The sequence below is a fragment of the Haliotis rufescens genome, unplaced genomic scaffold (genome assembly GCF_023055435.1).
Source record: "Haliotis rufescens isolate VD_foot unplaced genomic scaffold, xgHalRufe1.0.p SCAF_14, whole genome shotgun sequence".
NCBI lineage: Eukaryota > Metazoa > Mollusca > Gastropoda > Lepetellida > Haliotidae > Haliotis > Haliotis rufescens.
The window spans coordinates 15,088,028-15,103,062 of record NW_025963824.1 but is presented as its reverse complement, the minus strand read 5'-3'; positions in this window follow the sequence as shown (position 1 = coordinate 15,103,062).

The window sequence follows — 15,035 nt, the reverse complement described above, 5'->3', positions numbered from 1 at the left end:
ACTAATGCTGAGTTTATAGTGCGAGCCCACTGAGATACATACCATGCCACAGTTTCACATGAATACCCCACTTAGACACAGTATACTGACTCAAGCCGACCAGTCCTTGTGTTAGCCCCTTAATGCTGAGCGCCAAACCAGGACAACAACAATTACCATCTTTCAACGTCTGTTGTTATTTGTGAGTGAATTAAGATTTAATGCCTCATAGGCAATATTTCAACCACATTGTGAAGGGAAAATTATACATTGATATAGTTGGATTGAATAAAACCCTGTCATCGATGATTTTGGTAATAACTAGATTATCACATTTTCGAATGTAAAACTACTGGAGAACATTTTAAAGAAGAAATAATTATTCAACAATTCATTATGACATTAGGCTCTAGATCACCTGCAACCAAGGTTAGGCACCGTACTAGCCCCTTTGGAGACTTCAGGTTCTTCTAGGGGCGGTCGGGTAGCCTAGTGGTTAAAGCGTTAGCTCGTCACGCCGAAGACCCGGGTTCGAGTCCCGACATGGGTACAATGTGTGAAGCCCATTTCTGGTGTCCCCCGCCGTGATATTGCTGGAATATTGCTAAAAGCGGCGTAAAACCATACTCACTCACTCACTCACTCAGGTTCTTCTGCTTCCTCCAAGGCATCTCTGCAGAAGGCCACCATCCCTCTGGCTACTGGCCAAGGCGATTGGTTTGTTCCCTCAGCAATATTCCAGCTATATGACAGCGGTCTGTAAATAATCGAGTCTGAACCAGACAATTCAGTGATTGATATCATAGGCGACTATGCTTGTCGTAAGAGGCAACTAACGGGATCGGGTGGTCAGGTCAGGCTCGCGGACTTGGCATGTCATCGATACCACAGACCGCCGTCATATAGCTGGAATATTGCTTATGCGGCGTAAAACAACAAACCAACCAATTGTGTGGATCGATGCTCAAGATATTAATCACTGGACTGTCTGCTCCAGACTCGTTTAGTTACAGACCGGCGTCTAACAACAATCCAAACCATTCTAAATCAATACTGACACGACTTGACAAGTTGGCTAAATATGGTGGGCGTTAAGAAGGCGGAGAGAAATAAGACGTGGTGAATAATGAATGAAATCAGTGTTACTTATATACTCACTTTACACAGCCGCCTTAGTGTAGTACAGGGGATCCTGTCAACATGTTATCAGTTAACGTATGTCAACTTTTACTGATATGTACATGTCACCTACTTGGAGAAACACTGGCCCAAATCCAGGAACACTTTGGCAGGCGTGTTAATCCCAATGACATTGAAAACGATAACTTCATTGATGTTTCTACGGTTTCGAGATTGCACTGTTTCGCTCTGTGTGCAAGGGATTCCAAGTGTCAACATGCGTTCTTCCTTGACAGGAAGATGGAGGCAGCCTTTGAACTCGGACGCGAGAAACAGGATGAAGGGTACCAACTCAAGTGTGGTATGTTGTCACATCAACCTTGGGACCCGTCAAGATCCGGGGTAGAATAGGTCTTCAGTTTCCCATGCTTGCCGTTAAAGGCGACTATGCTTGTCATAAGAGTGGTTAAAGCGTTCGCTCGTCACGACGAAGACCCGGGTTCGATTCCCGACATGGGTACAATGTGTGAACCCCATTTCTGGTGTCCCCCACCGTGATATTGCTGGAATATTGCTAAAAGTGGTGCAAAACCATACTCACTCACTCAATCAATCACTGGATTGTCTGGTCCATACTCGTTTATTTACAAACCGCCCCAATATAGCTGGAATATTGTTGTGTGCGGCGTTACACGACAGACACACAAACAATAATTAACCTTGGTGTATAAGTACCTATTTATCCGACAGCAACATCTAGTTTAAAGCCAGGATTTCCATGACTGGCAACACCAATCTTTCGAAACTTTGAAGTAGATCAACCAGCTATGGTTCCAAGAAAAGAACTCAACTCCCATAAACTTGTCAACGATTTAAGATTTCATCTGAAATAGTTCTGAAATGTTTCAAATATTTTCAGTTGGAAAATAATAATGACCAAGAATGAAAATGTTTGGTAAGCGAGTTATTTCTTCCAGTCATAGGTGTAGAATGAGACTTTAGTTTGTTTGAGTGTTTGTTTGCATTCGGCATTATGATAATCTACGCAAGTGTATCTGAAAGAAACAGTTGCTCAGCGACATAAGACACAGTTGTATTTATGCTGGAATGTTTTAACGAAAATTCCTCACGAAATAGGAAATATGTTTAAGATGTTAGCAATTTCATAAGCTTATGAATCACCATAAAAACGATGATGACACCAGGGGTTTTCAAAAAGGTGGAAACAAGTGGAAAAAGATACAAGGGGTGTGCAAAAAGGAGGAAAGGTTAGAAAAAGATATTGAAAGGTTTGGTCGGTTAGGTGAAATAAAGAAACAAGTCAAAGCATTCCAGCTCATCACCCGATTATTTTAATTCTGTTCCTAATTATCGCCAGGCATAAATATAAATATTAGTAATGTTACCGAACAGTATTATTGCACGTGGCAATAATACGAGCAATGGAAAAGGGAATTTGACACTTCAAACCCGTTCATCAACATAGAAAGCAATGGAAAAGGGAAGTTGATATTTCAACCCGTTCATCAACTTAGAAAGCTATGGAATAGGGAAGTTGATACTTCAACCCGTCCATCAACTTGGAAAGTAATGTAAAAGTTGATACTTCAACCTGTCCATCAACTTGGAAAGCAATGGAAAAGGGAAATTGATACTTCAACCCGTCCATCAACTTAGAAAGCAATGGAAAAGGGAAGTTGATACTTCAACCCGTACATCAACTTAGAAAGCAATGGAACAGGTAAGTTGATACTTCAACCCGTCCATCAACTTGGAAAGCAATGGAAAAGGGAAGTTGATACTTTAACCCGTACATCATCTTAGAAAGCACTGGAAAAGGGAAGTTGATACTTCAAACCCGTTCATCAACTTGGAAAGCAATGGAAAAGGGAAATTGATACTTCAACCCGTCCATCAACTTGGAAAGCAATGGAACAGGGAAGATGATACTTCAACCCGTACATCAACTTAGAAAGCTATCGAACAGGGAAGTTGATACTTCAAACCCGTCCATCAACTTGGAAAGCTATGGAACAGTGAAGTTGATACTTCAACCCGTCCATCAACTTAGAAAGCAATGGAAAACGAAAGTTGATACTTCAACACGTACATCAACTTGGAAAGCAATGGAAAAGGGAAGATGTTACTTCAACCAATCTGTCAACTGTGAAAGGAATGGAAAAGGGAAGATGTTACTTCAACTCGTTCATCAACTTAGAAAGCAATGGAAAAGGGAAGTTGATACGTCAACTCGTACATCAACTTAGAAAGCAATGGAAAAGGGAAATTGATACTTCAACCCGTACATCAACTTAGAAAGCAATGGAAAAGGGAAGATGTTACTTCAACCAATCAGTCAACTGTGAAAGCAATGGAAAAGGGAAGATATTACTTCAACACGTACATCAACTTGGAAAGCAATGGAAAAGGGAAGTTGATACTTCAAACCCGTACATCAACTTAGAAAGCAATGGAAAAGGGAAGTTGATACTTCAAACCCGTACATCAACTTAGAAAGCAATGGAAAAGGGAAATTGATACTTCAACCCGTACATCAACTTAGAAAGCAATGGAAAAGGGAAGGTGTTACTTCAACCAACCTGTCAACTGTGAAAGCAATGTAAAAGGGAAGATGTTACTTCAACCAATCTGTCAACTGTGAAAGCAATGGAAAAGGAAAGATATTACTTCAACACGTACATCAACTTGGAAAGCAATGGAAAAGGGAAGTTGATACTTCAAACCCGTACATCAACTTAGAAAGCAATGGAAAAGGGAAGTTGATACTTCAAACCCGTTCATCAACTTGGAAAGCAATGGAAAAGGGAAGTTGATATTTCAACCCGTTCATCAACTTAGAAAGCTATGGAGCAGGGAAGTTGATACTTCAACCCGTTCATTAACTGTGAAAGCAATGGAAAGGGAAATTGATACTTCAAACCCGTCCATCAACTTGGAAAGCAATGGAACAGGGAAGATGATACTTCAACCCGTACTTCAACTTAGAAAGCTATGGAACAGGGAAGATGATACTTCAAACCCGTCCATCAACTTGGAAAGCAATGGAAAAGGGAAGTTGATACTTCAAACCCGTTCATCAACTTAGAAAGCAATGGAAAAGGGAAGTTGATACTTCAACCCGTACATCAACTTAGAAAGCAATGAAAAAGGGAAGTTGATACTTCAACCCGTCCATCAACTTAGAAAGCAATGGAAAAGTGAAGTTGATACTTCAAACCCGTCCATCAACTTGGAAAGCAATGGAACAGGGAAGTTGATACTTCAAACCCGTCCATCAACTTAGAAAGCAATGGAAAAGGGAAGTTGATACTTCAAACTCGTACATCAACTTAGAAAGCAATGGAAAAGGGAAGTTGATACTTCAACCAGTCCATCAACCTTAGAAAGCAATGGAAAAGGGAAGTTGATACTTCAACCCGTACATCAACTTAGAAAGCAATGGAACAGGTAAGTTGATACTTCAACCCGTCCATCAACTTGGAAAGCAATGGAAAAGGGAAGTTGATACTTTAACCCGTACATCATCTTAGAAAGCACTGGAAAAGGGAAGTTGATACTTCAAACCCGTTCATCAACTTGGAAAGCAATGGAAAGGGGAAGTTGATACTTCAAACCCGTCCATCAACTTGGAAAGCAATGGAAAAGGGAAGTTGATACTTCAACCCGTCCATCAACTTGGAAAGCAATGGAACAGGGAAGATGATACTTCAACCCGTACATCAACTTAGAAAGCTATCGAACAGGGAAGTTGATACTTCAAACCCGTCCATCAACTTGGAAAGCTATGGAACAGTGAAGTTGATACTTCAACCCGTCCATCAATTTAGAAAGCAATGGAAAACGAAAGTTGATACTTCAACACGTACATCAACTTGGAAAGCAATGGAAAAGGGAAGATGTTACTTCAACCAATCTGTCAACTGTGAAAGGAATGGAAAAGGGAAGATGTTACTTCAACTCGTTCATCAACTTAGAAAGCAATGGAAAAGGGAAGTTGATACGTCAACTCGTACATCAACTTAGAAAGCAATGGAAAAGGGAAATTGATACTTCAACCCGTACATCAACTTAGAAAGCAATGGAAAAGGGAAGATGTTACTTCAACCAACCTGTCAACTGTGAAAGCAATGGAAAAGGGAAGATGTTACTTCAACCAATCTGTCAACTGTGAAAGCAATGGAAAAGGGAAGATATTACTTCAACACGTACATCAACTTGGAAAGCAATGGAACAGGGAAGTTGATACTTCAAACCCGTCCATCAACTTAGAAAGCAATGGAAAAGGGAAGTTGATACTTCAAACCCGTACATCAACTTAGAAAGCAATGGAAAAGGGAAATTGATACTTCAACCCGTACATCAACTTAGAAAGCAATGGAAAAGGGAAGGTGTTACTTCAACCAACCTGTCAACTGTGAAAGCAATGTAAAAGGGAAGATGTTACTTCAACCAATCTGTCAACTGTGAAAGCAATGGAAAAGGAAAGATATTACTTCAACACGTACATCAACTTGGAAAGCAATGGAAAAGGGAAGTTGATACTTCAAACCCGTTCATCAACTTGGAAAGCAATGGAAAAGGGAAGTTGATATTTCAACCCGTTCATCAACTTAGAAAGCTATGGAGCAGGGAAGTTGATACTTCAACCCGTTCATTAACTGTGAAAGCAATGGAAAGGGAAATTGATACTTCAAACCCGTCCATCAACTTGGAAAGCAATGGAACAGGGAAGATGATACTTCAACCCGTACTTCAACTTAGAAAGCTATGGAACAGGGAAGATGATACTTCAAACCCGTCCATCAACTTGGAAAGCAATGGAAAAGGGAAGTTGATACTTCAAACCCGTTCATCAACTTAGAAAGCAATGGAAAAGGGAAGTTGATACTTCAACCCGTACATCAACTTAGAAAGCAATGAAAAAGGGAAGTTGATACTTCAACCCGTCCATCAACTTAGAAAGCAATGGAAAAGTGAAGTTGATACTTCAAACCCGTCCATCAACTTGGAAAGCAATGGAACAGGGAAGATGATACTTCAAACCCGTCCATCAACTTAGAAAGCAATGGAAAAGGGAAGTTGATACTTCAAACTCGTACATCAACTTAGAAAGCAATGGAAAAGGGAAGTTGATACTTCAACCAGTCAATCAACTTAGAAAGCAATGGAAAAGGGAAGTTGACACTTCAAACCGTTCATAAACTTAGAAAGCTATGGAATAGGGAAGTTGATACTTCAACCCGTCCATCAACTTGGAAAGTAATGGAAAAGGGAAGTTGATACTTCAACCCGTCCATCAACTTGGAAAGTAATGGAAAAGGGAAGTTGATATTTCAACCCGTTCATCAAGTTAGAAAGCTATGGAACAGGGAAGTTGATACTTCAACCCGTCCATTAACTGTGAAAGCAATGGAAAGGGAAATTGATACTTCAAACCCGTCCATCAACTTGGAAAGCAATGGAACAGGGAAGATGATACTTCAACCCGTACTTCAACTTAGAAAGCTATCGAACAGGGAAGATGATACTTCAAACCCGTCCATCAACTTGGAAAGCAATGGAAAAGGGAAGTTGATACTTCAAACCCGTTCATCAACTTAGAAAGCAATGGAAAACTGAAGTTGATACTTCAACCAGTCCATCAACCTTAGAAAGCAATGGAAAAGGGAAGTTGATACTTCAACCCGTACATCAACTTAGAAAGCAATGGAACAGGTAAGTTGATACTTCAACCCGTCCATCAACTTGGAAAGCAATGGAAAAGGGAAGTTGATACTTGAACCCGTACATCATCTTAGAAAGCACTGGAAAAGGGAAGTTGATACTTCAAACCCGTTCATCAACTTGGAAAGCAATGGAAAGGGGAAGTTGATACTTCAAACCCGTCCATCAACTTGGAAAGCAATGGAAAAGGGAAGTTGATACTTCAACCCGTCCATCAACTTGGAAAGCAATGGAACAGGGAAGATGATACTTCAACCCGTCCATCAACTTAGAAAGCAATGGAAAACGAAAGTTGATACTTCAACACGTACATCAACTTGGAAAGCAATGGAAAAGGGAAGATGTTACTTCAACCAATCTGTCAACTGTGAAAGGAATGGAAAAGGGAAGATGTTACTTCAACCAATCTGTCAACTTAGAAAGCAATGGAAAAGGGAAATTGATACTTCAACCCGTACATCAACTTAGAAAGCAATGGAAAAGGGAAGATGTTACTTCAACCAACCTGTCAACTGTGAAAGCAATGGAAAAGGGAAGATGTTACTTCAACCAATCTGTCAACTGTGAAAGCAATGGAAAAGGGAAGATATTACTTCAACACGTACATCAACTTGGAAAGCAATGGAAAAGGGAAGTTGATACTTCAAACCCGTCCATCAACTTAGAAAGCACTGGAAAAGGGAAGTTGATACTTCAAACCCGTACATCAACTTAGAAAGCAATGGAAAAGGGAAATTGATACTTCAACCCGTACATCAACTTAGAAAGCAATGGAAAAGGGAAGGTGTTACTTCAACCAACCTGTCAACTGTGAAAGCAATGTAAAAGGGAAGATGTTACTTCAACCAATCTGTCAACTGTGAAAGCAATGGAAAAGGAAAGATATTACTTCAACACGTACATCAACTTAGAAAGCAATGGAAAAGGGAAGTTGATATTTCAACCCGTTCATCAACTTAGAAAGCTATGGAGCAGGGAAGTTGATACTTCAACCCGTTCATTAATTGTGAAAGCAATGGAAAAGGGATTTTGATACTTCAAACCCGTCCATCAACTTGGAAAGCAATGGAACAGGGAAGATGATACTTCAACCCGTACTTCAACTTAGAAAGCTATGGAACAGGGAAGATGATACTTCAAACCCGTCCATCAACTTGGAAAGCAATGGAAAAGGGAAGTTGATACTTCAAACCCGTTCATCAACTTAGAAAGCAATGGAAAAGGGAAGTTGATACTTCAACCCGTACATCAACTTAGAAAGCAATGAAAAAGGGAAGTTGATACTTCAACCCGTCCATCAACTTAGAAAGCAATGGAAAAGTGAAGTTGATACTTCAAACCCGTCCATCAACTTGGAAAGCAATGGAACAGGGAAGATGATACTTCAAACCCGTCCATCAACTTAGAAAGCAATGGAAAAGGGAAGTTGATACTTCAAACTCGTACATCAACCTAGAAAGCAATGGAAAAGGGAAGTTGATACTTCAACCAGTCCATCAACTTAGAAAGCAATGGAAAAGGGAAGTTGACACTTCAAACCGTTCATAAACTTAGAAAGCTATGGAATAGGGAAGTTGATACTTCAACCCGTCCATCAACTTGGAAAGTAATGGAAAAGGGAAGTTGATACTTCAACCCGTCCATCAACTTGGAAAGCAATGGAAAAGGGAAGTTGATACTTCAAACCGTTCATCAACTTAGAAAGCTATGGAACAGGGAAGTTGATACTTCATCCCGTCCATTAACTGTGAAAGCAATGGAAAGGGAAATTGATACTTCAAACCCGTCCATCAACTTGGAAAGCAATGGAACAGGGAAGATGATACTTCAACCCGTACTTCAACTTAGAAAGCTATGGAACAGGGAAGATGATACTTCAAACCCTTCCATCAACTTGGAAAGCAATGGAAAAGGGAAGTTGATACTTCAAACCCGTTCATCAACTTAGAAAGCAATGGAAAACTGAAGTTGATACTTCAACCCGTACATCAACTTAGAAAGAAATGAAAAAGGGAAATTGATACTTCAACCCGTCCATCAACTTAGAAAGCAATGGAAAAGTGAAGTTGATACTTCAAACCCGTCCATCAACTTGGAAAGCAATGGAACAGGGAAGATGATACTTCAAACTCGTCCATCAACTTAGAAAGCAATGGAAAAGGGAAGTTGATACTTCAAACTCGTCCATCAACTTGGAAAGCAATGGAACAGGGAAGATGATACTTCAAACCCGTCCATCAACTTAGAAAGCAATGGAAAAGGGAAGTTGATACTTCAAACTCGTACATCAACTTAGAAAGCAATGGAAAAGGGAAGTTGATACTTCAACCAGTCCATCAACTTAGAAAGCAATGGAAAAGGGAAGTTGACACTTCAAACCGTTCATGAACTTAGAAAGCTATGGAATAGGGAAGTTGATACTTCAACCCGTCCATCAACTTGGAAAGTAATGGAAAAGGGAAGTTGATACTTCAACCCGTCCATCAACTTGGAAAGCAATGGAAAAGGGAAGTTGATATTTCAACCCGTTCATCAACTTAGAAAGCTATGGAACAGGGAAGTTGATACTTCAACCCGTCCATTAACTGTGAAAGCAATGGAAAAGGGAATTGATACTTCAAACCCGTCCATCAACTTGGAAAGCAATGGAAAGGGGAAGTTGATACTTCAATCCCGTCCATCAACTTGGAAAGCAATGGAAAAGGGAAGTTGATACTTCAACCCGTCCATCAACTTGGAAAGCAATGGAACAGGGAAGATGATACTTCAACCCGTACATCAACTTAGAAAGCTATCGAACAGGGAAGTTGATACTTCAAACCCGTCCATCAACTTGGAAAGCTATGGAACAGTGAAGTTGATACTTCAACCCGTCCATCAACTTAGAAAGCAATGGAAAACGAAAGTTGATACTTCAACACGTACATCAACTTGGAAAGCAATGGAAAAGGGAAGATGTTACTTCAACCAATCTGTCAACTGTGAAAGGAATGGAAAAGGGAAGATGTTACTTCAACCAATCTGTCAACTTAGAAAGCAATGGAAAAGGGAAATTGATACTTCAACCCGTACATCAACTTAGAAAGCAATGGAAAAGGGAAGATGTTACTTCAACCAACCTGTCAACTGTGAAAGCAATGGAAAAGGGAAGATGTTACTTCAACCAATCTGTCAACTGTGAAAGCAATGGAAAAGGGAAGATATTACTTCAACACGTACATCAACTTGGAAAGCAATGGAAAAGGGAAGTTGATACTTCAAACCCGTCCATCAACTTAGAAAGCACTGGAAAAGGGAAGTTGATACTTCAAACCCGTACATCAACTTAGAAAGCAATGGAAAAGGGAAATTGATACTTCAACCCGTACATCAACTTAGAAAGCAATGGAAAAGGGAAGGTGTTACTTCAACCAACCTGTCAACTGTGAAAGCAATGTAAAAGGGAAGATGTTACTTCAACCAATCTGTCAACTGTGAAAGCAATGGAAAAGGAAAGATATTACTTCAACACGTACATCAACTTAGAAAGCAATGGAAAAGGGAAGTTGATATTTCAACCCGTTCATCAACTTAGAAAGCTATGGAGCAGGGAAGTTGATACTTCAACCCGTTCATTAACTGTGAAAGCAATGGAAAAGGGATTTTGATACTTCAAACCCGTCCATCAACTTGGAAAGCAATGGAACAGGGAAGATGATACTTCAACCCGTACTTCAACTTAGAAAGCTATGGAACAGGGAAGATGATACTTCAAACCCGTCCATCAACTTGGAAAGCAATGGAAAAGGGAAGTTGATACTTCAAACCCGTCCATCAACTTGGAAAGCAATGGAACAGGGAAGATGATACTTCAAACCCGTCCATCAACCTAGAAAGCAATGGAAAAGGGAAGTTGATACTTCAAACTCGTACATCAACCTAGAAAGCAATGGAAAAGGGAAGTTGATACTTCAACCAGTCCATCAACTTAGAAAGCAATGGAAAAGGGAAGTTGACACTTCAAACCGTTCATAAACTTAGAAAGCTATGGAATAGGGAAGTTGATACTTCAACCCGTCCATCAACTTGGAAAGTAATGGAAAAGGGAAGTTGATACTTCAACCCGTCCATCAACTTGGAAAGCAATGGAAAAGGGAAGTTGATATTTCAACCCGTTCATCAACTTAGAAAGCTATGGAACAGGGAAGTTGATACTTCATCCCGTCCATTAACTGTGAAAGCAATGGAAAGGGACATTGATACTTCAAACCCGTCCATCAACTTGGAAAGCAATGGAACAGGGAAGATGATACTTCAACCCGTACTTCAACTTAGAAAGCTATGGAACAGGGAAGATGATACTTCAAACCCTTCCATCAACTTGGAAAGCAATGGAAAAGGGAAGTTGATACTTCAAACCCGTTCATCAACTTAGAAAGCAATGGAAAACTGAAGTTGATACTTCAACCCGTACATCAACTTAGAAAGAAATGAAAAAGGGAAATTGATACTTCAACCCGTCCATCAACTTAGAAAGCAATGGAAAAGTGAAGTTGATACTTCAAACCCGTCCATCAACTTGGAAAGCAATGGAACAGGGAAGATGATACTTCAAACTCGTCCATCAACTTAGAAAGCAATGGAAAAGGGAAGTTGATACTTCAAACTCGTCCATCAACTTGGAAAGCAATGGAACAGGGAAGATGATACTTCAAACCCGTCCATCAACTTAGAAAGCAATGGAAAAGGGAAGTTGATACTTCAAACTCGTACATCAACTTAGAAAGCAATGGAAAAGGGAAGTTGATACTTCAACCAGTCCATCAACTTAGAAAGCAATGGAAAAGGGAAGTTGACACTTCAAACCGTTCATAAACTTAGAAAGCCATGGAATAGGGAAGTTGATACTTCAACCCGTCCATCAACTTGGAAAGTAATGGAAAAGGGAAGTTGATACTTCAACCCGTCCATCAACTTGGAAAGCAATGGAAAAGGGAAGTTGATATTTCAACCCGTTCATCAACTTAGAAAGCTATGGAACAGGGAAGTTGATACTTCAACCCGTCCATTAACTGTGAAAGCAATGGAAAGGGAAATTGATACTTCAAACCCGTCCATCAACTTGGAAAGCAATGGAACAGGGAAGATGATACTTCAACCCGTACTTCAACTTAGAAAGCTATGGAACAGTGAAGATGATACTTCAAACCCTTCCATCAACTTGGAAAGCAATGGAAAAGGGAAGTTGATACTTCAAACCCGTTCATCAACTTAGAAAGCAATGGAAAACTGAAGTTGATACTTCAACCCGTACATCAACTTAGAAAGAAATGAAAAAGGGAAATTGATACTTCAACCCGTCCATCAACTTAGAAAGCAATGGAAAAGTGAAGTTGATACTTCAAACCCGTCCATCAACTTGGAAAGCAATGGAACAGGGAAGATGATACTTCAAACTCGTCCATCAACTTAGAAAGCAATGGAAAAGGGAAGTTGATACTTCAAACTCGTCCATCAACTTGGAAAGCAATGGAACAGGGAAGATGATACTTCAAACCCGTCTATCAACTTAGAAAGCAATGGAAAAGGGAAGTTGATACTTCAACCAGTCCATCAACTTAGAAAGCAATGGAAAAGGGAAGTTGACACTTCAAACCGTTCATAAACTTAGAAAGCTATGGAATAGGGAAGTTGATACTTCAACCCGTCCATCAACTTAGAAAGTAATGGAAAAGGGAAGTTGATACTTCAACCCGTCCATCAACTTGGAAAGCAATTGAAAAGGGAAATTGATACTTCAACCCGTCCATCAACTTAGAAAGCAATGGAAAAGGGAAGTTGATACTTCAACCCGTACATCAACTTAGAAAGCAATGGAACAGGTAAGTTGATACTTCAACCCGTACATCAACTTGGAAAGCAATGGAAAAGGGAAGTTGATACTTTAACCCGTACATCATCTTAGAAAGCACTGGAAAAGGGAAGTTGACACTTCAAACCCGTTCATAAACTTAGGAAGCAATGGAAAAGGGAAGTTGATATTTCAACCCGTTCATCAACTTAGAAAGCTATGGAATAGGGAAGTTGATACTTCAACCCGTCCATCAACTTGGAAAGTAATGGAAAAGGGAAGTTGATACTTCAACCCGTCCATCAACTTGGAAAGCAATGGAAAAGGGAAATTGATACTTCAACCCGTCCATCAACTTAGAAAGCAATGGAAAAGGGAAGTTGATGCTTCAACACGTACATCAACTTAGAAAGCAATGGAAAAGGGAAATTAATACTTCAAACCCGTCCATCAACTTGGAAAGTAATGGAAACGGGAAGTTGATACTTCAACCCGTACTTCAACTTAGAAAAGAATGGAAAAGGGAAGTTGATACTTCAACCCGTACATCAACTTAGAAAGCAATGAAAAAGGGAAGTTTAAACTTCAACTCGTACATCAACTTGGAAAGCAATGGAAAAGGGAAATTGATACTTCAACCCGTCCATCAACTTAGAAAGCAATGGAAAACGAAAGTTGATACTTCAACACGTACATCAACTTGGAAAGCAATGGAAAGGGAAGATGTTACTTCAACCAATCTGTCAACTGTGAAAGGAATGGAAAAGGGAAGATGTTACTTCAACTCGTTCATCAACTTAGAAAGCAATGGAAAAGGGAAGTTGATACGTCAACTCGTACATCAACTTAGAAAGCAATGGAAAAGGGAAATTGATACTTCAACCCGTACATCAACTTAGAAAGCAATGGAAAAGGGAAGATGTTACTTCAACCAACCTGTCAACTGTGAAAGCAATGGAAAAGGGAAGATGTTACTTCAACCAATCTGTCAACTGTGAAAGCAATGGAAAAGGGAACATATCACTTCAACACGTACATCAACTTGGAAAGCAATGGAAAAGGGAAGTTGATATTTCAACCCGTTCATCAACTTAGAAAGCTATGGAACAGGGAAGTTGATACTTCAACCCGTCCATTAACTGTGAAAGCAATAGAAAGGGAAATTGATACTTCAACCCGTACTTCAACTTAGAAAGCTATGGAACAGGGAAGATGATACTTCAAACCCGTCCATCAACTTGGAAAGCAATGGAAAAGGGAAGTTGATACTTCAAACCCGTCCATCAACTTGGAAAGCAATGGAACAGGGAAGATGATACTTCAACCCGTACTTCAACTTAGAAAACTATCGAACAGGGAAGTTGATACTTCAAACCCGTCCATCAACTTGGAAAGCTATGGAACAGTGAAGTTGATACTTCAACCCGTCCATCAACTTAGAAAGCAATGGAAAACGAAAGTTGATACTTCAACACGTACATCAACTTGGAAAGCAATGGAAAGGGAAGCTGTTACTTCAACCAATCTGTCAACTGTGAAAGGAATGGAAAAGGGAAGATGTTACTTCAACTCGTTCATCAACTTAGAAAGCAATGGAAAAGGGAAGTTGATACGTCAACTCGTACATCAACTTAGAAAGCAATGGAAAAGGGAAATTGATACTTCAACCGTACATCAACTTAGAAAGCAATGGAAAAGGGAAGATGTTACTTCAACCAACCTGTCAACTGTGAAAGCAATGGAAAAGGGAAGATGTTACTTCAACCAATCTGTCAACTGTGAAAGCAATGGAAAAGGGAAGTTGATACTTCAAACCCGTCCATCAACTTGTAAAGCAATGGAAAAGGGAAGTTGATACTTCAACCCGTCCATCAACTTGGAAAGCAATGGAAAAGGGAAGTTGATACTTTAACCCGTACATCATCTTAGAAAGCACTGGAAAAGGGAAGTTGATACTTCAAACCCGTTCATCAACTTGGAAAGCAATGGAAAGGGGAAGTTGATACTTCAAACCCGTCCATCAACTTGGAAAGCAATGGAACAGGGAAGATGATACTTCAACCGTACTTCAACTTAGAAAGCTATCGAACAGGGAAGTTGATACTTCAAACCCGTCCATCAACTTGGAAAGCAATGGAAAAGGGAAGTTGATACTTCAAACCCGTTCATCAACTTAGAAAGCAATGGAAAAGGGAAGTTGATACTTCAACCCGTACATCAACTTAAAAAGCAATGGAAAAGGGAAGTTGATACTTCAAACTCGTACATCAACTTAGAAAGCAATGGAAAAGGGAAGTTGATACTTCAACCAGTCCATCAACTTAGAAAGCAATGGAAACGTGAAGTTGATACTTCAAACCCG